Source organism: Callithrix jacchus, chromosome 16, assembly GCF_049354715.1.
Source record: "Callithrix jacchus isolate 240 chromosome 16, calJac240_pri, whole genome shotgun sequence".
In the NCBI taxonomy this organism is placed as follows: Eukaryota; Metazoa; Chordata; class Mammalia; order Primates; family Cebidae; genus Callithrix; species Callithrix jacchus.
This window is the reverse complement of record NC_133517.1, coordinates 52598980-52625707: the sequence shown is the minus strand read 5'-3', so window position 1 is coordinate 52625707 and position 26728 is coordinate 52598980. Positions and strand designations below refer to the sequence as shown.

General features: G+C 40.1%; 1 long non-coding RNA gene across 1 annotated transcript in view; it reads right to left on the bottom strand.

Moving 5' to 3' along the window:
- Positions 1-11116: 11116 nt before the first annotated feature.
- LOC144579738 (uncharacterized) overlaps positions 11117-26728 on the bottom strand; it is a 203733-nt gene continuing 188121 nt past the window's right edge. Inside the window, exons 5-6 of the long non-coding RNA XR_013527968.1 lie at positions 11677-11800; positions 11117-11228 (exon numbers count right to left, since the gene is read on the bottom strand). This is a non-coding gene — a long non-coding RNA (uncharacterized LOC144579738). The remainder of the gene's footprint in view (positions 11229-11676; positions 11801-26728) is intronic.

The window sequence follows — 26728 nt, the reverse complement described above, 5'->3', positions numbered from 1 at the left end:
ATTGCACTACAGTCTGAGTAACAACAGAAAAACTCTGTCTCAAAAAAAAAAAAAAGAAAGAAAGAAAGAGAGAAAGAAAGAAATAGGTGCAAACTATGTGCCTATGCACAGCACGCTATCCCACAGCCCCCAACAGAGGGTCGGTAGCATCCCCCAGGTCCACTGTGGCTGCTTAGGGACCACCCTGGCTAAAGGGCTGTACCCACAGCCCCTGCTCGAGGGCTCATAGCAGCCCCAGGCCCACCCTGACTGTTTAGGGACCCCCTGGCTAGGGGGCTGTGCCCACAGCCCCTGCTCCAAAGCCAGTAGCAGCCCCCAGGCCCACCCTTGCTGCTTAGGGACCCCCTGGCTAGGGGGCTGTGCCCACCGTCCCCACCGGAGGGCCAATAGCAGCCCCCAGGCCCACAGTGGCTGCTTAGAAACCCCCTGGCTAGGAGGCTGTGCCCATGGCCCCCACTGGAGGGCCTGTAGCAGCCCCCAGGCCCACACTGGCTTCTTAGGGACTTTCTGTCTAGGGGGCTGTGCCCACCGCCCCCGCCGGAAGGCCGGTAGCAGGACCCAGGCCCACCCTGGCTGCTTAGGGAGCCCCTGGCAATGGAGACATATGCCCACGGCTCCCGCTGGAGGGACCGTAGCAGCACCCAGGCCCACCCTGGTTGCTTAGGGATCCCCTGGCTAGGGGGCTGTGCCCACAGCTGCTGGGGACTGGCTATTTTGAAAATGTGGTGTAATATGTTACTGGCAACAATATCATAGGGAGATGATAATGTTATTCTGCTTTTTATTGGTTTTAGGCACTAGCTCTAATTACACCTCTGCCATATTGACAAAAATGTCATCCTCACCCCCCCTCGACATTAGAATTGAAAGCACAGTGGGGTTTCACCCCTTGCAATGTTTAATTCAATATAATTGTTTTCTTGTTTACATTAGTGACCATATCAGAGTGTGGTGTACACCTTTTGCCGTATTCAGAGTATTTCCCTATGGGCAGCAACATTCTCCTCTCCTTCTCTGGATATTAGGAACCATATCACAGGACCGGTGTACAGCCCTAGTCACATCGTGAGTAATATCATCTGTAATCCTCTAGTTATTAGGAACAATATCACTGGGGGCTTGTGCGGTTTCTGGGATATTTGGAGTAATATCCTCTCTGTTTCTGGATATTAGAAAAAATACTACAATGGTGGTGTACACTTCCTGCGATATTCAGGGTGTAATCATCCTCTTTCCCCAGGATATTAGGAACTACATCACAGAAGCGTTGTACATTGCCTGTGATATTGGAACAATAACAGAGTGTACACTTTATTTCACAATGAGAGTAATCCCTACTTAGGATATGATGGATAATATCACAAAATGTACACAGATGGGTGTATACCCACTTTGATATTGAAAGTAATTTTTATCTAATATACTAAAAATTATATCCCAGTGTACACTTATTGGGATATTACAATCAGTGTACAGAATGTGTACCATATGTACATTGACTGTGATGTACCTATGTGTACACAATACAGATGTACAATAAATGTACATAATCTGTACTATCTGTACGTTTATATGTATATAATGTGTACACAATAGGTATGTACTTAATGTGTACAATATGTACATTTATTATAATATCACAATGATATCATAGAATCACAACAGCATATGTAATCACAATAGACATGTAATACATAATATCACTATAAATGTACATTTTGTACACATTATGTACATATACATTTATTGTGATATTATGACATGAACACATGTATATCATGTACACATTAGGTACAGAGGTACAATATATGCACGTGTACATAAGTGTACACAGTATGCACATATGTACACTATGTACAGATATGTACATATTATGTAGATATGTACCTTCTGTATATGAGTACATAATATGCACAATATGTACACTTGTAAACTATGTACACACATGGGTGTACACCCACTTTGGTAACCAGAGTAATTTCTATCTAATATGCTAAAAATTATATCCCAGAATGTACTCATAATGTGTACATTTATTGGCATATTGCAATAAATGTATAAAATAGGTACAATCTGTACATTTACCCTAATGTACATATGTGTACACAATACATATATATAAAAAATGTACATAATCTGTAAAATATGTACCTTTATATCTCTATAATGTGTACACAATGCATAGATACATAATGTTTACACTATGCACATTTCTTTAAATATCAGTGATATCATATATAATCACAATAAGGTATATAATCACAATAATATGTATATAACACATAATATCACAAAGGTACATATTGTACACATTAGGTACATATGTATTGTGCACATATTATGTACATATATTTATGCACATATATTTATCGTGACAACACCATATGTACATGTGTACAAATATGTGCCCAGTATGTAAAGTATGTACATACAAATGTAGAAATAGGTGCAAACTATCCGACAGCTCCTGCCAGAGGGCCCGTAGCAGTCCCCAGGCCCACCCTGGCTGCTTAGAGACCCCCTGGCTTGGTGGTTGTGCCCACAGCCCCCTCCAGAGGGCCCGTAGCAGCCCCCAGGTTCACCCTGGCTGCTTAGCGACCTTCTGGCTCAGGGGCTGTGCCCACAGCCCCTGCCAGAGGGCCTGTAGCAGCCCCCAGGCCAACCCTGGCTGCTTAGGGACTCTCTGGCTTGGGGGCTGTGCCAACAGCCCCCACCAGAGGGCCCGTAGCAGTCCCCAGTCCCACCCTGATTGCTTAGGGACCTCCTGGTTTGGGGGAAGTGCCCAAAGCCCCTGCCAGAGGGCCCATAGCAGGCCCCAGGGCCACCCCGGCTTTTTAGGGACCCCCTGGCTCGGGGGCTGTGCCCACAGCCCCCACTAGAGAGCCTGCAGCCACCTCCAGGGCCACCCTGGCTGCTTAGGGATGCCCTTGCTGGGGGGCTGTGCCCACGCCCCCCACCAGAGGGCCCATAGCAGCCCCCAGGCCCACCCTGATTTGTTTGTGACACTTTCATGCATGTTGTTAAGTACAGATAATTGTCACCCAAATTCCATTGTTCCATGAATACATCATTATTTATTTGAGCTGTGCTATATTCGTTAACAGTATTTTTCCAGTTGTTTGCCCTCAGGGGTCACATATCAATAAATATCATTGTATATGTAGAGTTTCACGTATGTGCAAGGATATTCATTAGGCAAATCTTTATACTTTAAGCTTCTTGATCAAGTGTATTTTTAATTTTGAAAGGTAGTGCTAAATCACTCTCCGTAGAGATTGCCCTGAAGTCATGAGGTGGAAGGAGCAAAGGATATTATGATATGTATCAATGTGCAGCAGACCCTTTCATTGCTGTTCTTCCCATCCTTGAGGTCCATCTCTGGTCTCAGCTCTGGCTATGCTGGATAGCACAACTACTCAACACTTGGATTGATGAATTCTGCATTTTACTTCTCATGCACTGAGAGCCTCTTTGAGCTTCTTTTTTTAGAATTATTATACCTTAAGTTCTAGGGTACATGTACAGAACGTGCACGTTTGTTACATAGGTATACACGTGCCATGGTGGTTTGCTGCATCCATCACGCTGTCATCTATATTAGGTATTACTCCTAATGCTATCCTTCCCCTATCCCTCCCTAACCCTCCTCCCCACTGCCGACAGGCCCTGGTGTGTGACGTTCTTCTCCCTGTGTCCATGTGTTCTCATTGTTCCACTACCACTAATGAGTGAGAACATGCAGTGTTTGGTTTTCTGTTCGTGTGTTTGCTGAGAATGATGGTTTCCAGCTTCATCTGTGTCCCTTGCTTTCTGCAGCAACTTTGAAAAATGTGCCCTCTACTGGCCTTTCCTCTTTCCTGTCTCACTCTGTTCCTTCACTCCTGCACACAGTCACAGCCTCCTAAATTCCTCACTTAGGTTTTGTTTGTGGGAAAATGCAAAATAAGGCAGAATGTGAGGTGCTAACCTCTTGGCCACATGCAACAATGATAGGTATTATTAGGTTTAAAATTTAAAAGTAATGCTGGACGGATAAGCTAAACAATTGTTGAATCCATTCTGTTGCCTGTACTTTGAGTGCTGCCTTTGTGTGCTCCTACAACCTAGGACTTTCCTTGTCATGACCAGCATTCAAAATTCCATGTAGAAAATGTTAATTTTGGAGATAATAAAAGAGCCATTGGAAGGAAGAATTAATCCTTTATTTACTAAATCTCCTCAGTTAAGTCTTCACTTCCCTTTTCTCTCAGGAATGCCTACGTATCTCCCCAGACTCTAAGCTCTGGGGCTGATCCTTGTTTTTCAGTGTGGGAGTAAACCACATAGACTGGGCAACTGAAACCTCTTCAGAACAATAATAAAATTTGAGACTCATCAAGTGCACATTTCCTTTTGGACATTCTGCTAAGGGAAGTTCTGGAGCTATCTAGAGGCTGTTTCCTCCATGACAGGAACATACTATAATATATAGGATTAAGATTCATATATTCTATAGCAATTCCTTGGGAATAAAATGAATAATAGGTTAAAAATAACTTCAAATCAAAATTAATGGCAGAAGAGGAAGATGAGAAGTTGGATATACTCTTCAAAGAAGTTCCTGGGATAAGGATTTAGGATTCAAAACTCTCTTCCTCTGGTGTTTTTCAAAATAGTAGACTTCCTTTTCTTAAATTATTATTTGTTTTTCTTTCTTAAATTATTTTACCATTTTTTTCCTTTAAAAGATAAGAATGGAAAAGGGTGGAAAGAAAAGAGTCAAGAATAAAAAGAGTATGTCACATTGCATGCCTGTATCAAAACGTCTCATGTACCCCATAATACATATATCTACTAGGTACCCACAGAAATGAAAGTAAAATAAAATATAAAGGAAAAAGAAGGATTGGAAGCAGAAATAAAACAAGAGGGAGAAATTAATTACCAACTTGGGAGAAAACAGAAACCATGTGTAGAAGCAAGTTTTTTTTTTGAGACAGAGTTTCGCTCTTGTTACCCAGGCTGGAGTGAAAATGGCGCGATCTCGGCTCACCGCAACCTCCGCCTCCTGAATTCAGGCAATTCTCCTGCCTCAGCCTCCTGAGTAGCTGGGATTACAGGCACGCGCCACCATGCCCAGCTAATTTTTTTTTTGTATTTCTAGTAGAGACGGGGTTTCACCATGTTGACCAGGATGGTCTCGATCTTTTGATCTTGTGGTCCACCCGCCTCAGCCTCCCAAAGTGCTGGGATTACAGGCTTGAGCCACCGCGCCCGGCAGAAGCAAGTTTTATGTTTGCCTTCCTTGGTTTTCTTCTACGGGAACAAGACAAATGTTGGTAAGTTTCCAGAGAATTCACCCTGGAAATGAACATTTCCACTATCTCTGAAAATGTACCTACAAACGGCGTTTCTAAAATTTATTTTTATTATACTTTAAGTTATGGGGTACATGTGTAGAATGTGCAGGTTTTTTACATATTTGCGTGCGATGATTTTTTGCTGCATCCATCACACTGTCATCTACATTAACGATTTCTCCTAATGCTAACCCTCCCCTAGTCCCCTACCTCCTGGCAGGCCCTGGTAAGTAATGTTCTTCCCCTGGAGTCCATGTGTTCTCATTGTTCAACTCCCAATTATGAGTGAGAACATGCGGTGTTTGATTTTCTGTTTTTGTGTCAGTTTGCTGAGAATGATGGTTTCCAGCTTCATCCATGTCCCTGCAAAGGACATGAACTCATCCATTTTATGGCTGCATAGTATTCCATAGTGTATAGGTGCTACATTTTCTTTATCCAGTCTCTTTTACAACTATTGCCTAAAAATGTGGAGATCAGTAATCCCAGAGGCAAGATCACATTAGCAATGGAAGAGTGGGGGAAGTTCCAGTGTTTAAAAGTCCTTCTCTTATATCAATAACACTTCAGTCCATTCTGAACTTTGCTTTTGCTTTGTCAATGAGGCTTTGGTACCATGACCATAGGTAAATGTCCCCTCCAACCCCTTGCCTTCTGTTTGTAACATTTGTCCTCCTGCGATTAGTGACAGAACTTGCTTTAATAGGAAGCAAAGGGTAGGACACGAATTTGTCATCACACTGAGGGTGCATATCTTGTGCTCATGTGTGCAGAAGTATGTGCTTTGTTTGCTTCTGAGATTTTTGAGGGTAAGCCTATAATCAAAAGCCAGACATTAAAGTGTGAAGGAGCCAGGCACAGTGGCTCACGCCTATAATCCCAGCACTTTGGGAGGGTGAGGTGGGTGGATCACGAGGTCAAGAGATCGAGACCTCCTGGTCAACATGGTGAAACCCCATCTCTACTAAAAATACAAAAATTAGCTGGGCATGATGGCGTGTGCCTGTAATCCCAGCTACTCAGGAGGCTGAGGCAGGAGAATTGCTTGAACCCAGGAGGCGGAGGTTGCGATGAGCTGAGATCGTGCCATTGCACTCCAGCCTGGATAACAGGAGCGAAACTCTGTCTCAAAAAAAAAAAAAAAAGTGTGAAGTGAGTTGCCTATGATTTTGAGATGTCTTCATGTCAGCTTGCCTTTCTCAAGGTACTAAAAGAAGGTTTCCTTACTTCCTAAAAGACTTCTGGTTGGGCATGAAAGTGTGAACTAACTCAAAAGGGAACTGTTTGTCTTCAAAATGCCTCATTGCCAGTGGAAAGAGGAGAAACAAGAAAAATGACCCTGCAGAAAGCAAATGCTCTGATAATTCATGCATTACTTGCAGTTTTTTAAAGAAAATAATAACTAAAAACTAAACACGGCTTGAGGCTGAGAATTTCTCTAGGGGAAAAGATAAAGAGTTATTTTCCTCTAAAAACACACCTAATATTTGCACAGCACCAGAAAATAACTTTCAAAAGTATTATTTTGTTTTCCCATTTTCATCCTCAGGCTGAATTCATCCTCAGTTTTATGTTTGATTGAATCTGTCTTTGTTGACAGAAGTTTTCTGGGTGACCCAGAAAGTCCACAATATGAGATAATGTGATAGAGGATACAGTGAATCAATAATGTCTCTGCTCGAATTGCTTTCTGGAGACTTTGAGATGTCAGGGTTGAAATGTCATACAAGAAGTCACTGGGCTGGTAGATAACTGAAGATGTGACTCCATGAAGGCATTGCTTAACCCTGTTCCAAGCATATCTGGCTGCTTTTGAGAGGGAAATAGGGATGGATGAAAAGGGGGAGATTTAGTCCCGAATTTGTACCCTGGTTCTGCCACTTGCCAGCTGTGCTGCTCTTGCTAGGGAGATCACATAACATACTAACTCCAGTAATAATCACTTAAGGTCATGAGTCCTCTAAAGTAAATAGCATTTGCCCCATTTTACAGAAGAGGATACAGCATCAGAAAAGTTAGTTACTTTCCCAAAGTTCCCTGGGCACATTTATTACCTGAATGCAAACTCAGGCTTTGTGATGCCATGTCCTGTGAGGATTCCATCACATCGTCACTGGCCATAACTGGAAGCAGGAGAGCCCCATTGCTAAGGAGTGATAGACACATCAAGAAGTGGGTGGAACTCCCAGTATGCTGCCCACAAGTAAAGCTCACATGTATTCTGTTGAGTGGTTTGAATAACTAGAAAAAGCTGGGGGTGATAGTGCTTAGATGCTGGCAAATAAAAAGACTCTTTTTTCTTGTATTCTCGCTCAAATTCTTTGTTCTGTTGAGTGGCTGAATCTCTTGTTTCTACCAAATGATTCAATTCACGTCAACAAGTATAATTGTTTGTAGCACTGCCTCTGCCTATGAAAACTTAGGGAAGTAACATCACTCCAATTCTTGGTACAAAAGGGAGAACAGAGCCATCTTCCATAAGATTATTGGAGAGATGACTGTGACAATGCATTTATAGTGTTTAACACAGTGCCTGGGACAGAATAGCATGTGTTATCAGTCAGAACCATTGTTAGTGCAGTTTTAAACTAGCTGTGCTTGCAAGTACATCACTTGGTCTCAAACCTTCACAACTAGCTGCCCATGTGTCTGCAGCAACACCCAGCTCCAATATGCACAATTTCTAAAGTGTCTGACATCAAGGTTTTGGATGTGAGGATTGCTCATTTTGTTCTCTCTTTCAGAATTGATCTCTGCTTTCTTTTCCCATGATTACTGGTGTTTTTAAGATAAACTAATTAAAAAATGCAAAGCACTCTTGCCTCAAAGTTACCATAAGTATAAAATAGTAATGCCAGACTAATCTTGGCAACCTTACCATACCCTCTCTAGAGCCGAACATCTGCTTGTTCAGGTCCAACCCTCCATTGAGAGGCAATGCGAGTTAAGCCCCATGCCCATGTCTCTGGGCCTGTTCAATCTTAGAAGAGAAGCTCCTCCCTGTGATTCCCAGGGAAGACAGTGGTGAATTAATTCTAATGAACATGGAACAGTCAGCCCCTGCTTGTCCCTGAGATGTGGCCCAGGGGGTTAATCTCCCATTTCCTAGTTAATCACTTTCATCCTCAGGCTGTATTAAGCCTCAATTTTCATTTTTTTGATTGAATCTGTCTTTGCTGACAGAAGTTTTTCTGGGCAACCCAGAAAGTCCTCAGTATGAGAGAATATGATGGAGGATGCAGCGAATCCATAACGTCTTTGCTTCACTTTCCGGAGACTTTGAGATATCAGGGTTGAAATGTCACACGAAGTCACTTGGCAGGGAGATAACTGAGGAAATGGAACAGAAATGGCTTATCTCTGTTCCAACCATATCTGGCTCGTTTTGAGAGGTAAATAAGACTGGAGGAAGAGGAGGAGAGTTAGCCCTGAATTTGTACCCTGGCTCTGCCACTTACCAGCTGGGCTGCTCTTGCTAGGGAGATCATGTTAACATATTAATACCAATAATAATCACTGAAGGTTATGAGTGTTTTATATCCTCACTACCCAAAATGTGGCCCTTAGGCCAGCAGCATTAGCATTTCCTGGATGCTTGCAAGAAATGTAGACTCTCAGGCCAAACTCCAAATTACCTAAAGATTCTGATTGAATGAACAAGAGTATTCATCTAATCAAATTCTCTGAGTCATTTGTATGCTCTGGACAGTTTGAGAAGCACTTGCAATTATTTCATTTCTCCCTCATGATGATACTAAAGATACTCATTTCGTGAAGTCTGTCTTCTGGTATTACTAACCACTACTCTGCTTTACATGAAAGGAAACTGAGGCTCAGAGAGGTCAAATGGCTTTCTCAATATCATACCACCAGAGAGAGGGTTTGAAGCTAGGTGCCTGCCAAAGCAGATGCTCTTAACCCTATGCAGTTGGGAGACTTAAATAAGATTCTAAGTATCCATCACTCAGCAGAGTACCAGGCCCACCATAGATGGATGATACATGATGGTGACCTTCTCTGTTCCATTCTCTTTCTCTGTTCTGGTTATTTTCAGATTTCCAGATGCTTACTTGTCATGGCATTTATGTTGGTCCACCCTAGATAGGCTGGGTCCTGCCTAAATTCCTGGTCCCCCCTTGTCTAGGGCAGTGGTTCTTGATTGTGGCTTGGAGGGAGTGCTATCTGTTTTCCCGTGGCATCCTAGAGTGTCTCCTGGAGTGTGTTTCTGACCCCTCTTCTCTTTCATCCCCCACTGCAAAGAACTTGATGATGTTTGCTCCTGACCATGAAGCTGGGATGGAAGGAAATCCCCTGATAGGCTGGCTGGCATCTTGCTCCCTTCCTCTAGACAGGTATCATTGGTTTCCCTAGGGAAGACATGGGATGAGTTCAGGATTTTCACCTGTTATTCCTTTTGGTCCTGGGAATTGCATAAATGAACTAGTCTTGGGGGGGGCGGGCTTGTGGTCTTACAGTTTACTTTTTTTTTTTAAAAATAAGGGGTTCTGATTTATACATACATCATTTCTATAAAGAATGAGCACATTTATAGTTAATCAGTTTCTATGGCTTTGGTTTCTCAGTAATAAGGATGTTAAATCATACAGGACAGGAGAATGGTAGAAGGATTGAAAGAGAGAAACATGGAATCTGAGTTAAATAAACAAGAGTATAATTGAGTTCCCTGATCCCATCATTTCTAGATCCAATTTTTCGACCAGGTGTAGCTCAGATCTTATTAGATGTTTCTTAGCAGATCTAGAGTCTGTGACAGTCACACCACTAGTCAATCTTATCTCAGGCTTTTGACATGAGTATATGATGAGGAAATGCTTTGGGACAAAATGGAAAACTCCTGGGGCAGCTGGGTGAAGACCATAGTGAATCAAGTCATTGAAGTACCTTCTCTCATTTGATTAATATCCTGGACAATGAGTTTAGGGAACTGATGACAAGGGGATTTGTGATTGTTTTGGGGAAAGAAGCCTGAAATCAGGAGAAAAAAGGAGAATGTGCATACACCTAGGACAGCCTAGTGGCTATAACAGAAAATATGTGAGTTACTTATTATTGCATAACAAATCTCATAAAAAACGAAGTGACTTAAACAGCAAGAAATGCTTATTATGACACAGTTTCTGTGTGTCTGGAATCAGGAGTGATTTAGCTGGGCGGTTCTGGCTCAGGGTCTGCCATAGAGTTATAGTCAAGAGGTTGGCAAGGACTGCAATCTCTGAAGATTTAAACAGGATTGTTAATGGGACCAGAGGATCCATTGCTGATTCACATAGCTGGAAAGGTGGTACTGCCTCTTGGCAAGATGTCCCTGATCTCCAGACACTTAGGAGCCCTTTGAAGTGTCTTGAGTGTCCTCACAACCTTGTATCTGCCTTCCTGAAGAGCACATGTTTCAAGAGAGCAAGACAACAGCCACAATGTTTTTTATGACCTAGCCTCTGAAGTCACACATTGCCATTGCCGCTATATCCTGTTGGTTGTACAAGTCAGCCCTCTTCAGTGTGAGAGAAAATTATACAAGAGTGTGAATACTGGTAGGTGGGGAATCACTGGGGGCTGTCTTTGAGGCTGGATATTACAAAAGATAATATAAAATCATCTAGAGACAAGGGGGGCATTCTGGGTTTCTAAAACTCTCCTTAATTTTGTGATCTTAGATCCTTTGAAATCTCCTGGTCTTAACCTCTAAAGACATTAGAATGATTTCAATGACTCTAATGCTATGGGCTTTTGGTCTGATGGAAAGGTAGAAAACTTGTCACCTGAGGACCTCAGTTTGAAGTCCAACTCTCTCTCACTTGCTAGAAGGTCTAAGGCAAGTCACTCCCAGTTCTGAAGAATAGATTTCCAATGTGCAAAGTGGGGATGGTCCTGAGGATTAAAAGAGATAATGGATGCAGAAGTCTTTTAAAAATCTACGTGTCCATGCGCTTGTAAGACGTTTTATTTCCTCATAAAAAAGCTGAGGTAGAGGGAGCGGGAAGGCAGTATCATTATCATGAAAATAAAATTACCTTTTACTCTCCAATGCATTATGAGCCCTGAAAACAGCCTCTTCTACCTGCCAGGCTAGGCTGTGATCTTTTTAGCTATGCCAGGTGGTTATTATAATAGAAAATAAAAGCCACATTATTTCACATGTAGGCTTTACAACTTATAAAAAGCTTTTACTGACATTATGAAATTGAGACCTCATTTTTTTTTTTGCCAGTGTAAAATACGTTGTTTATGGAAGTACTTTTTAAACTAGTATTCTTTAGAAATGCGAATGTACAATCTTAGAAAATTCATGCTGATTGTCATATTTAGGATTACTTACCACGCTCACCCATGTAGTGGGTAAAGTCAGTCAGGTAGGACTCCTTATCTTTTAACAAATGAGAAATTTGCGTCTTAGAGAAGTAAAGTGGCTTATCAAAGACTCAGAGCCGCTCAGGATGAATCTGTAAAGGCACAATCAAACTAATCAAATCTATTATTATTATTAAACTCTATGAACCCATCTTATGTTTTTCCTGATGCCAAGTACTGGAGTCATGAAGATGAAGAAAATGTGGTTTCTAACATTGCGTAACTCATTCGTGGGTGGAGACGGTGGGTCAGGCTAGACATGCAGGTGAATAGTTTCAAGGTAGCATCATATCTCACTGTAGAAGTTTATTAAAAAGCATGTGCTCTGGGGGAAAAACTGGTGAACAAAACATGATCTTCTGATTGAGGTCGTAGGAAAGCGGAGGGGCTCTTCAGCTGTAGGTGAGGATGAAGGGCATGGTACAGTATGGGGAGCTGAGCTTCATGAGGCTTGCTCCACAAGTGACAGGCTGGCAGGGGCCAGGTGTGAATGCCCTGGGATACTTATCACAACAACTGTGGCTTTGTTCTGTGAATGACAGAGAAACATTGGTATATTAAAAATACATTTTTCCCCTGATTATACAAGTACAGTCATCCCTCAGTACCTGTGGGGGACTGATTCCAAGGCTCCCCTGAACGCCAAAATCCATGGATGCTCAAGTCCCTGATATCAATGGCACAGTATCTGCATGTAACCTACATATATCCCCCATGTACTTTAAATCATCTCTATATTGCTTACCATACTTAATACAGTGTAAATGCTAGGCAAATTGTTGTCCTACTGTATTGTTTAGGAAATAATGACAAGAAAACTATACATGTTGTGTATACAAGCGATATTTTTTAATATTTCTATTTACAGTTGGTTAAATCCACAGTGCAGAACACATAGATATGGAGGGCCAACTGTATTTAGGAGACTTTTGAACAGGGAGATGGCGTGGAGACAGTTACTAATACATTTAGAAAACAGGCAGGAATGAGGCATTAAGTTTGTAAGAGGCTAAGAAGGAGGGTCAGGCTGGATTGAAAGGGAGTTTTGTGTTGTCTCACACTGGGGGGTAAGTGGACTTGTAGCCTCTGCCCAGTAATGTTCTGTAGCTCAGGGGCCAGAAAATGTTTTCTGTAAAAGAATAGATGGTAAAAATTCTAGACTTTGTGGCTCACATGGTCTCTGTAGCAACTACCTAACTCTGCTGTTGTAGCAACGTTTTAACAAATGAGTGGGGCTGTGTGCCACTAAATCTTTATTTATATATACTACATTTTGATTTCATATAATTTTCACATATCAAGAAATGCTATTTTCTTTGTTTAATTTTTCAATCATTTAATAATGGTCAAATCACTTTTAGTTCACGAACCTTCCCAAAACAGGCGTGGAAGATATTTTACCCACAGACATAATTTTGCAGCCCCTCTGGTAGCTTCTGGAAATCCGATCGCCATGTCTACCTGATGAACTTGGCAAATTAACTCACACCAGTTGTAGTAAATGGAAACGTTAAGAGCAGTCTCCTGCTACACAGCATTTTTTTCCAGGTCACATGTGGAGTTGAAACATACTCCTAAATAACAAAAGTTAAGTGTGAACAAGGGGAGGCAGATGTGCCTGCTCAGGTCATTTTCCATAGCTGGCTGCTGAGATTCTGTGGGCAGGTTGGGACCTTGCTGAATTCCTGAACAAGACTGTTACCCTGTGTCTCCGTGCTGGTGGTTCAAGGCTGGCTGTGCTGTGACTGCTGTCAGGCCAATAGTTGAAACAACTTGTCTCCAAAGGAAGACAAACGTGTGTGCTTCTTGGATGAATCTGGCACCATACTTAGCTGAGCTGTTTAAAGTCTAATCTTTTAAAAGACACATCTGGGACTCTTGTCTGTGCATGTTAATGGATATTCACAGGAACATACAGAGTACCTGCATAATGTGTTGGCAAAACTCATTGAAAATACTCATACCCTTGGTTGGGCACGGTGACTCACCCTTGTAATCCCAGCACTTTGGGAGGCCAAGGAGGGTGGGTCACCTGAGATCTGGAGTTCAAGACCAGTCTGGCCAACATGATGAAACCCCATATCTACTAAAAATACAAAAATATTAGCCGGGTCCGGTTGTGTGCGCCTGTAATGACAGTTACCAAGGAGGCTCAAGCAGGGGAATTGCTTGAATCCAGGAGGCGGAGGTTGCAGTGAGCCGAGGTCGTGCCACTGCACTCCAGCCTGGGTGACAGAGCGAGACTCCATCTCAAACAACAACAACAACAACAACAACTCAGCCTTATTTCATAGGTGGGAGGAAGGGTTCCATTTACAATCCCACAGTTAATGGGTGGAAAAAGTTGCGGCTCACATCCAGATTGTTTGACTTCATTTATCTTTTTCCCACTCCGCCTAGCTCTGTATATGGTACATTTTGAATGGGTTGGGTAGGCCTAGGTAGAGAAGGAAATAAATGGAGCATCCGGGAGACTGCCTCTTCCAGAGGAGCATGGCACAGATGTATTTATTCAGTCTACTAAGAAGCAAAACCAGATTTCTTAATATAGTTTTATTTGACCACCTGCTGCCCTTGCCTCTTCTCTCCATCTGTCTTGCTACCTTCTGCCAGCAGGTGGAAGAAATTATTGCTATGCCCAGGCCAAAATATATGAAGGCAAACAATATCTCAGCAAATGGGATTTTTGAACACAATAATCCAAGTGTTTGAATCTCAGAAAACATGCAGCTGATACAGATTCTGTTTTGTATCAGTTCTATTTTTGGCAAAAAGCAAAGGACAGGACTAAGGGGATTACATGATTCTCCAGTGTGCCATAAGGAAATCCCTGGTTCGCTGCTTATTAGGATGGTGAAATCCAACTAAGAATAGTCATGAAAATTCACCAGTTCTAACTCTGTCATCTCCTTTCTCAATCATCCATGTTCCTCCAATGGTTGCTGGGGAGTGTTTACCTGTGTCATTCTCTTCTAGGCATTGGGGCAGGTTGGCTGGCCAGATTTATGAATGAATAATATATGTCTACTTTATAAGCTGGTTATACTAAGAATGGTATCCTGTTTCTCGGATTTTCTCAGATCTTGCAGAATTGGGTGATTTTCTCTTCCACTCCCTCTATTTGCCTTTAGCCACACCTAATAAATACAATCTAATTCCATAAATACAACCTAATTCCATAAAACCTCTCCTCTTTCTCACCCAACATACAGCATGGGGCCCATTGCTTTCCCCTGAGATGCCTAGATGGAGTCTGCCCTTGTATGCACTGTTTTCCCCCTTATCATGTTTCTACAGGGGTTAGCTCTTTTTTGTAGTTTGTAGACACATAGGCATTTTTATGTAGTCCAGAACATACAATCCAAAGTCCAGATTTACATAATGATTCCGAAGGTTGAAGGGAGAGGGAGTTTACATTGTGTGTGTGGAGCAAATTTCTCAAATCCCTTTGAACATATTCTCCCTCTCCCCTGCCCTTCTTTCTTCTCACTTCTGAATCATCCTCAGGTCTCTTGATGTCTCATCCCTTTCTGATGAGCAGTTTAGCTTCTCCCCACTTCTACTTTCAGAATTCTCCAGCTACCAAGGCCCACCTCCTCAGAGAGTTGCTGGAGATTTTAGTAACAAAAATTTTCCCTGTCACATTTAGGAGACATGCTTTCTTATCTTTTTTCTATCAAGCTGGGTGAAATTACACAAAACACTTTCTGTCTTAGAACCAGTTTCCTCTCTGTAGAATGTAGCTAACCTCTATTCCGTGGTCACAAGAATCATCAAAATAAAAAATAATCATAGTTAATATGTGTGGCTTACTAACCATGTTCTAGAAACCATGTCAAGTGCTTTCTGCAGATGGTTCCACTTTTATTATACTATTGGAACTATCGTCAACCCTACTTCGCAGACTACTAAATTGAGTGTCTGAGCTGCTAAGCCACTTGTCCAACGATATACAGCCAGTAAGTAACAGAATGAGGATCAGCATTTGAGATAGAAATGTTCTACACAAAATGTACTGTTACAGTGAAACTAGAGTGGTATCATCTCAGATAAGCGTTCATGCCTGTTCGCTTATTGAATTGGCCGAATACATTAAATGCTTTCAGGAGATTGGGAGATATTGTTTAAATTTTCCCCCAAACCCAGAAGAACTCAAAAGTACTCATTGTCTTGGCCTTATTGGTATTTGACTATGAATACAATAGATCCCACAGAAGCAAGTCTAGTAGAGTGGCCTTGGAAAAAGGCTAGGATTTAGGAGCAGGTTTAGGCAACTCGAGCCTTCTCGGCTTCCATTTTCTCATCTGTACTTTCATAATTCTGATTTTTAAGAGCACCTTTCTTGAAAGTAAAGGTTCAGTGAAACAGCACAGATGAAGTCCTTCATATTTGGTCTGGCAGGTAGTAGTTGCTCAACACGTCTTGTCTATTAATGACGACCACAATGATAATAGTGGACTAATAATGAATTGATAAAATATAATTATGTAAGTTCAAATGAGTTTTGATCTTGCCCCTCTCCTCTGTTTCAGAGGCTGTATGGTTTTTATGTTCTACATTGTATGGTTTAACGTTGGCGGGTGGGGGATTTGACAGACATATGATAAAATCAGAAGCCCCAAGACTTGTATTTTCATCACAGAAATGTATTACTTCCTTGAGTTGTGACCTGGAGAAAGTTACTTTGTCTAAGTTAACCTTACTTGTAAAAATAATCTCAAATATACCTGCCCTTTCTCGTCATCTCAGCCTCTCCACAGTCAGTGTGAGGTATAGTGTATATGAAGGGGTTTGCAAGCTCTGGAGTGCTGTATGTATGCTATTTTGCCTCTTCAATTGTGAGTGGTGTCTTCCCATTCTCCTTAAATGACCCAACACTACACTCTTGGTAAAATAAATGCATTTGTGCATGAACATTTGGCAAATAATTAGAGCTGCATTTGCAAGATTTTTTCCCTTGAAAAGCCAAGTGAGCCACTATGAGCTGCACTGTAGCAGTGACATTTACAATAATTTGTTCAGAAGAGCAATTGCCAACTTGCCTATTTGACTAGTATGGAGTACTATACGTTGTTTAGGGTGATGAGATCAGTAAACCAGCAATTTGGTAGAGCCATCAGAGAAGAGGATGAAAAGAAATGAATATCTGAGATCCTGAGTTTCCAATCAGATCAAGAAAAAGAAGCCTATAAGAATAGGTCCCATTTATTTGGGGGAGAAACATACACCACTTTGTATGGAGGCTTCATTTTCTAGGAATATTTTCTAATGCTTTCAAAAACATTGTGATATATGTAGGACTATTCTCATTTTACAGATGAGAAAACTGAGGCTATGAGGTTTAAGTCACTAGTCTGCTCCTTCTTACATTCTGGTTTTTAGAAAATGGTGCCACCACCTATTCAGTCACACAAGCCAAAGTCCTATGAGTGAGCTCTGGTTTATCCCTTTCTCTCTCACTTCTCATATTCAACTTACCATTCAGGCCTGCTGATTTTAGTTCTTAAATATCCCTTAGCTTCTGTTTTTTCTTTCCATTGAAATTCTCATTGCAGCCCTTCTGTGGATTACCTCCTGGCTTTCCACCTGTGTGTCTGTGTCCATGTTGTCTCCAGTCTGCCCTCCACATAAGTCAGACCATGCCCCATACCTCCCAGTCCTCCTTAGAATGAGGACAAACCTCCTCACCATGGCCACAGTCTTCTTTCCATTTCTCTGTCCTCATGGCATGCCCCTCCTCTCTGCTCTGCACTGCAAAGATTCAGCATCTTGTACTGGCCAAGGTCCAGGTCCCCCTGCACCACATATTTGCCAGGAATGCCAGATCATCCTTACTTTGCCCACTTACTGCCCACTCAAGCTTCTGATCTCAGTCCCTCCCTAGGGGAAACCTTTCCTGACCTTTGTAATTAAAGCAAAGCCTTCTCCTGGGTGCTCTCATTGTTCCAGAGACCTGCCTGCACAGCACTTGTACCAGTTAAACCTTTACATTAACTTGAGTGACAGATATGTTAGTGTCCACTGCTGCCTTGCAGAAATAAAGCCAGAAAAGGTCAGGCCCTATCTGTGTGCATTTTTAAAGTCTGGTGTGCTTAGTGAGATATTGTTTAATAAGAATGAGTTGGACATAACAGGATGGCTAGAAAGTGATGGATTGAGGATTTAAACATACTTCTTTCTGGTTCTAGAGAGTTGGCTGCTAACACTATTCACTTTTGGGCAGTGTCATTTTAGGACTGATAAGGGTAATTTTTGCTAAGATACTGTTCTTATATTTAAGGATAACTATCTGCCTAGGCATATTGAAATTCTAAGGTTGACACCACTTTGCGTTGATCCTAGGGCAGGGTTTCAGGATTGCTGGAGCAACATCTTCCTTTTACAGTATAGATTTCAGTCAGCAGGCTGGTCATGGCCTCCTCAGTGTGCAAGAATCTTCTTACTGATGGTGGGCGTCAGTGGGCTGGACTCACAGTTTCCATCTCTTAGGCTGGGCAGGCCCATGGTGGCAATGGTAAAAATTTAATGGGAACATACATCAGAAGTAATAAGAAATCCATCTTCTTAAAGGCTTCATAGGAGATTTCCTGAAGATATATAAAAGGCACTTCATTGATCAAATGACTCTGATGTTTCCCCTCACTGGAAGAAATTCAGGTCACCAGCCCATTTAAAATCATTGTGTTCTGCTTTTGCTGTAACCTCTGTTCATACAATTTCTTTATGGCATATTATATACTATTTAACTTAATATCCTGATTAGTGGAGCTAGAAAACACTCAGTATCACTATAAACTGCAGTATCACAACTGACTTCCTTTAAAAATCATCTAATGTTTCTTTAAAATCACTGGTGCTTTTGTAAAGTAGTTCATATTTAGGAATATGAACATTTTATAATGCTGGAAAATTATTTGAATTCCTTTTCATTTAAAACCTATAGCTTTCTATTTAATCTAGCTTTCACAAATATTTCATTTTCCCACTATAGAAAAATTGAGTTTAGAGATAAATGTAAAGTCACTCATAGCTCCATCCAAAAGTCAACAACTCTTAATATCATTATTTTTGTTCTTGTTCTCAGTATTTTTGCTGAATCTATGTTTCATAGAGTTTCATCATATGTCAGAAACAACTGCATATATATGAGTTTTAAAATAATACATTTTTGTGGTCATAAATGGAATACACATTTAATATGGTATGATTAGGACATATAGAGAGATATAACAAAGAAAATTAAAGTCATTTAAAATCTTACCAAATCTAATAACCATAAACCTTTCGATGTATTTTCTCAGAATACTTTTTTCTATGCCTTTTATATTTTTCTTTATTATCAAGTACTTCAAGCATATAGAAAAGACAGAAAATCATATAAGCAGCAATGGAAAATTTTAAAATATGGGTATTTTTCTGCATGTGTTTCAGATTGTTTAGTTTTTGTTGTCCCTTGCCCTCCCCACGTGTCCCTTTATTTTCCTGGCAAAACAAAGCATTACAGATATAGTTGCAGCTTCCTATACTCAATTTTATTTTTCTAAAACTTATTGATATTGAAATGTCTACCTCTGGTCTTCTTACTTTCCCTGCCGAATAATACTTTACCATATGGAAATACCACGATGTACAATTACATGCATAGTGCCATATACATTTGTTTACAGGTTTCTTGGGAAGAATCTCTCTTACTGTGTTCCCAGAAGAGGGATTGGTAAATTGTAGGGGAGGCTTGTCTTCATTTTTACTATAAATTTCCAATTGTTTAAAGTAGTTATAACAATTTGTATTCCCACAGGGAATGTGGGGAAACTTGTTTTGTGTTTGGCTTCACTTGATATTCCTAGGCTTTTACTTTTTGTTTGCCAATCTTATGAATGTAAAATGGTATGTTTTAATTTATATTGTGCACAGACTTTATTATTTGGGACACATGTAACCTTCCTCATGCACAACTGTCATGGATTTGTTTTCAATTTAACTCATTTATTAAGCACGGAAAATTGCCAGGTTTCTCAAAGATGGCGATCAGAACTGCTGATGGATTTGCTGCATTAGATCCACCCTCTCCAGCTCTGGCCCTCTAGTGTCAGTATTTCTGCCTTCCATTTATAGTGCTTCCTCTTTTCAGGTTCTGGGAACGTTCTGGCTGTAGAAATCAGTTGCAGTAATTGGAAGGACTTTTATTAAAGTGACTTACTTGTCTTCTTACCTAGTAATTATGCAGACTGTAAAATATATTTATGAAAAAATTCAAGTTATATACAAAACCAGACACTACCAAAGCATATACAAAGTTCTTGATCCCTTTTATTTTTCTCTTCTTCCTCTTCCAATATATAACCACTTGTAGAGAGCCCCTACTATTTCCTTTGTATTTATGTTTATGTCCAAATGCAATAGATATTCTCTAACATATCTCCTTGGATCCATGAGAAGAAGGTGAATGTAATTTTAAAAAATGAATATTATATATCTACATCAGCACAGTATTGCATTATATGGAAATAAGAGAAAGAATCTAACTCTTCCATGGACATTTAGGTTGCTTTTAGTTTTCTATTATTTTAAACAATGTTGTGGAAAACATTTTTGTAAATGTCTTTGGACATCGATGTGAAAATTGTCTTAGGAGATATTTGTAGAAATGCTATTTACATGGTATTTTTTGCCTACTTTATTAATTTTTATTTAGAACATTTTATAGAACTTTAGGAATTGGTGACTTCTAAGTAGGTGTAAAACACAGTACCGGGCCAGGCATGGTGGCTCACGCCTGTAATCCCAGCACTTTGGGAGGCCGAGGCAGGTGGATCACGAGGTCAACAGATCGAGACCATCCTGGTCAACATGGTGAAACCCCATCTCTACTAAAGATACAAAAAATTAGCTGGGCATGGTGGTGCGTTCCTGTAGTCCCAGCTACTTGGGAGGCTGAGGCACAAGAATTGCCTGAACCCAGAAGATGGAGCTTGCAGTGAGCCGAGATCACGCCATTGCACTTCAGCCTGGGTGGCATGAGCAAAACTCCGTCTCAAAAAAAAAACAAAAACAAAAAAAACACAGTACCTGGATTCTCTGAGCTTTACGTTCTGTTTGAAGCAGGGGAAGTGACAGTAACTACCTGTTAGGGTGATTTTGAGGATTAAATGAGATACTGTGTACAAAGTTTATAGCATGGGTTTTGGATCACAGCAGAGACTAGAAAGTTCAGTTTTGCCTCCTCTTAGTTGGTCCCGAACCCCAATATACTTTTAGATATTTTTTCAGCACAGATTTTAAAGTTTGATAGAAATAGAATTATATTGTGATCACTCCATATGTAAGGTTTCTTTTAGTCAAGAAAATGTTTTTGATATTCAGCCATGTTGTTGCACATGTCAATAGTTCTTTCCTTTTTCATCCTCCTATCTCAGGTCTTAGAAAAGGAATACTGCAAAAAAAAATGAAACAATATTTCCACTTGTATTCGGTTTTGGTCTACAGTTGACATTGTTCTCAAGTATCACTAACAGGTTCCCATGGAGAGAAAAATTTATTTTCTGTCCACAACATAACAGGAATTATAACAGATGCAGAAGGCCTACTAGCCCTGTGTGAAAATCATCATGTTGACTATATTTCTCAAAAGTTAAACTCAGGTGTAGGGGCAGCTGTCAGTCTTTGTTTCCTCACTATCAATCCCACCACTTTTATTTTTTCAATTGGGGAAAAATAATAATGACTGTAATAACAATGAAAAAATAATAAAAGGACAGTAAAAAGGTTGAATGCACTGGCTGTGGCAGGGAGCAATCAGAAATGGTTTGTTATTTCCCTTCACTTCATCAAAGTTGCTACGTGGACTCATTCTTACCCACCTGTTGGGTAGAATCTTTGATATTTTCTATTTCACTGAGCAATTTAAGATATTAAGAAATTCTGTCTAGTTTAAAACAGGAGCAGAAAACCAAGCACCACACTTTCTCACTCATTATTGGGAGTCGAACAGTGAGAACACATGGACACAGGGAGGGAACAACACACATTGGGGCCAGTTGGGGGTCGGGGGAGAGTGAGACGGGGAGACCATTAGGACAAATAGCTAGTGCATGTGATGCTTAAAACTTAGATGAACGGTTTATAGGTGCAGCAAAGCACCATGGTACACATATACCTATATAATAAACCTACACATTCTGCACCTGTATCCTGGAACTTAAGAAAAATCCTGTTTAGTTTAATTTCCAAACTCGAAAATCTCATTCAGCTGAAAACTTAACCCTTTTTTACATATTTTAACACATAAAATAATCAACAATGAAAACAGGTAGAGGTTGAGCATCTCTGATCCATAAACCCCAAAATCCAAAATATTCCAAGATCTGAAATTCATCCACATCGATGGCTGAGATAGCGATATGTGTGCTTTCTGATGGTTCAATGTATACAAACTTTGATTCGTGCACAAAATTGCTAAAAATATGTAAAATTTTATTTGCGTTATGTGTATGAGGTGTACATAAACATAGGTGAATTTTGTGTTTAGACTTCAGTTATATCTTTAAGAGATCTCTTTATGTATATGTAAATGTTCCAAAATATGAAAAAAATTTAAAATCCAAAACACTTCTAGTCCCAAGGAATTCAGATAAGGAATATTCAACCACTACATCTAATAAGTCATGGATACTTTAAAATGAAATTTTGAAAGTATTTAAAGAGTCCAAAAGACATCAGGAGAAAAGGGACAGGATAAAAAGTGGGGAAAGGGATGCAAACAAAAACAAACAAAATAATGAAACAAATTATTAAATTGTAAGCTTGAATCCAATTACATCATTCAACCACTAATAAATCTATATTTAATAACGTCAAATGTTAATGAATCATACCACATACTCCAATTAAAGTGCAGAGATTGCCAGAATTGATTTAAAAAACCCACAAGACCCAGTGCTGTATATGAAATACACACTTTGAATAGAAAAAAAAAAGACAAATATACGTAGGTCTAAATAAGTACATTTGATTTTTTTAAGACAGTGTCCTACTCTATCTCCCAGGCTGGAGTACAGTGGTGCAATCTCTGCTCACTGTAAACTTCGCCTCCTGGGTTCGAGCAATTCTCCTGCCTCAGCCTTTTGAGTAGCCGGGAATACAGAAACCTGCCACCATGCCTAGCTAAATGTGGGGGTATTTTTAATAAAGCTGGGGTTTCACTGCATTGGATAGGCTTGTCCTAAACTTTTGACCTCAAGTGATCTACCTGCCTCAGCCTCCCAAAGTGCTGGGATTGCAGGTGTGAGCCACTGTACCTGACCCTAAATGAGTACATTTAAAATGATATACTATGCAAACAGTCAGTAATGGAAGTGTGAAGAAGCTATATTAATACCAAATAAAATATGCTTAAGTCAAAACAGTATTTCCAAAGATAAAAAGGGATATTTCATGATTACAGAAGAGTCATTTCATCAAAAAAATGGATTAAAAATAATTTGTGCGTCAATTTGCACAAAACAAAATTGAACTAAAGGAATAAACAAACAATCCACAGTTTTTATTGGTGATTTTAATACCCATCTCCCAAGCAATTGATAGATAAACTAGACAAAATCTTAGTCAAGATGCAGATGACCTGAACAACACTCTCCACCATCTTAAACAAACCAATGGAAGACGACACCCAATAACCACAGAATACTGTATGTTTCAAGTACATGTAGTGTTCACTAGGATAGGTCACATGCTAGGTCATAAAACAAGACTGAATAGATTAAATCAAATTGAATTCATGCAGTGTATGTTACCTGACCACAATAGGATTAAAACAGAAATTAACAATAAGAGAACTAGGAAAGCTCCAAGTACTTGGAGATTAAATATAATACACAAGCCCAAGAAGAAATCAAAAGGTAGAATATAAAATATTTTATTCTAAGGGATAATCAAAATACAACATGCCAACACTTATGAATTACAGCTATGGGAGTTCCCAGAGGGAAGTATAGCTGTACATGCTTATACTGCAATAGAAGAAAAAGAGCAAGGTCTAAAATCAATGACGTAAATGTTCACCTAAAGAAGATTGAAAACACACACACACACACACACACACAGAGCAAAGAAAACTCCAACGAAGTAGTAAGAAGGAAACAATAAAGGTAAAAGTGCAGAGATAAACCAAATTGAAGACAGACAAAATAATAGAGAAAACTAACAAAGCAAAGAAGCTGGTTGTTTTAAAATATCAACATTAATAAACCTTAAGCTACTCTGATCATGAAAAAAAGAGAGGAAACACAAATGGTCAGTATCAATATCAGAAGTGAAAGCAAAGTGAAACTATCACTACAGATCCTGCAGACGTGAAAAGGATAATAAGAGACTATCATAAACAACGTCATGGTGACAAATTCTGCAACTTAGATGAAATGAACAAATTATCTGAAAAATACAACAAAAACTAACACAAATTTTGCAGAAAATGTGTCTGGGAAAATTAAAAGATACATTAAACAAAAGAATATGCAAGCCACAGCCTGACAGAAAATGGTCATAAATCTATTTTCAGTAAAGAGCCTGATTTCCAGAATATATAAAGCAGTTTTATAACCTGAAAATAAGGCTGGGCACAGTGGCTCACACCTGTAGTGCCAGTACTTTGGGAGGCCAAGGAGGATGAATGGCTTAAGGCCAGGAGTTTGAGACTAGTCTGGGCAACATGGTGAGACCCTGACACCTAGTGTAAGTACAAAAATTAGCCTTGTATGTTGGCTAATATCAATACAAAAAGTTAGCCTGGTATCAGCTAATTGGGAGACTGAGGTGGGAGGATCGCTTGAGCCCAGGAAGCAGAGGCTGTAGTGAGCCAAGATTGCACCATTGCCTTCCAGCCTGGATGACAGAACAACTAAAAGAAAAAAAAAGATAACAATTACTGTTTAGAAGGGGAAAAAATTTGAGGAGCCACTTTGCAAAGATAATATACAAGTGGGACAAAATGGTTAACATCAAGGAAATGCAGATTAAAACCACAGTGAGATACTACTACACACCCCACAAAATAACTAGGTTGGGAAAGACTAAACACCAAATGTTGGCAAGAATACAGCACAACTATAACTATTGCTAATGGGACTATAAAACAGTACAACTACTTTGTTAAATTTCTGGAATTTTCTTATAGAACGAATATACATCTCATCTATAATAAATTTCCGAGTTAGGAATTTACCCCAATTAGTGAAAATACATGTTAATAAAAATACTTATAGAAGACCACAATAGCTTTACTCATAATAATCAAAAGTTGAAAATATTTCTGGTGACCACAAATAGAGGATCAGGTAGCGAACTACGTTATTTCATAGCATGAAATACTACTCAGCAATAAAAATGAAAGAGATACTGATATGTGTAACCTGAGTGATAAATATAAAAATTATTTTGTGGACTGAAGGGAGCCTTATATATAGGGTTATCACAACATGATTCAATTTACGTGGAATTTCTAAAGTTGGCAAACTTAGTCTACAATGAAAAAAATCCAAGGGTACAGAGCTGGAGACTGAGACAAGTCATGAGGAAACTTTCTGGGATTGTATTGGTCCGTTTTTCCACTGCTGATAAAGACATACCTGATACTGGGTACTTTATTCGAAAAAGGTTTAAGGGACTCACAGTTGCACCTGGCTGGGGAGGCCTCATAATCACGGCAGAAAGTCAAAGGGACATCTTACATGGTGGCAGACAAGAGAGAAATGAGAAACAAGCAAAAGGGCTTTCCACTTATAGAACCATCAGCTCTTATTCACTATCACAAGAACAGTATGGGGGAAACTGTCACTGTGATTAAATTCTCTCCCACCAGGTCCCTCCCACAACACGTGGGAATTCTGGGAGCTACAATTCAAGAAGAGATTTGGGTGAGGACACAGCCAAACCATATCAGGGATTATAGTAATGTTCTTTATTTGATAGAGTTTTGGGTTACACATATGTATACTTTTGTCAAAATTCGGTAAATACATACTTAAAATTTTTGCATTTCATCATTTGTAAACTTTACACCAAAAGGAAAAAAAAGGTACCAAATTCTAGTTAATGCACGTTGAGTTACTGATGTCTGCAATTTACTTTAAAATGCCTAAAAACTATAATGGATTACTGGATGGATAGAAAGATGGATCTATGGATGGACATGAGATAAAACAAGACTCCAAGTTGGTGAAGATACAGTTAAAGTGTTCACTGTAAAGTTTTTTCAACTTTGCTGTACGTTCATAAATGTTCATGATAAAATATCAACGAAAACAATTTTCATCCCTCCTCCTCTGTGACAGCCTCAGCCTGAGAAACCCACAGTGGGAAGGGAAAGGAGGGCAGTGTGTTTGGTTATGACCATCCACCGTCACTTCTTAGCAGTGCTTTCTGGCTCTTCTAGGGTTGGATAGGGGCAGGGAGAAAGGAGAGACAGAGGAACAGATAGGGCCTTATTGAATAGTTCAGCTGTATTATGGTGTCACATTTTAGGAGCAGGCATGCAGTTTTGGGCCCTTATGCGTTCCTGGGAAATTCTCCTGGTAGGGATCGCTGACAGCAGTTCACTACCTCAGGTAATACAGTTTCTAGGAAGCCACTAAGAGCCCTCCTACCACCTGCCTCTGGGGGTCCTGGGCAGCCTCTTCCTTACCCCTGGCAGGAAGCTTTTCAGGGCAGCGTCCTCCTTAAAATCAATGGTTTTCTCTATTATGGAATTCCTATTTGGCCCATATAAAACATGCAAACACCTTTGTTTGGCTTAACTTGAAGTACGGGCTACTCCCAGCTCCAGTCTTTATCGCTTCTATCTGCCCCATTATTTCAACTTGGCCACAGCCTTTTGCCTTTGGATTTTATTCATATGGGATAGCAGTTCCCGAGTTCTCCAGCCTTCAGGGATGTGAGCTAATCAGTTTGAATGGTTAATTAGAAGTTCCTGTTCAGGCAGCTCATTAGCTTTAAAATGAAGCAGAAGCATTTTCCCATCGATGAGA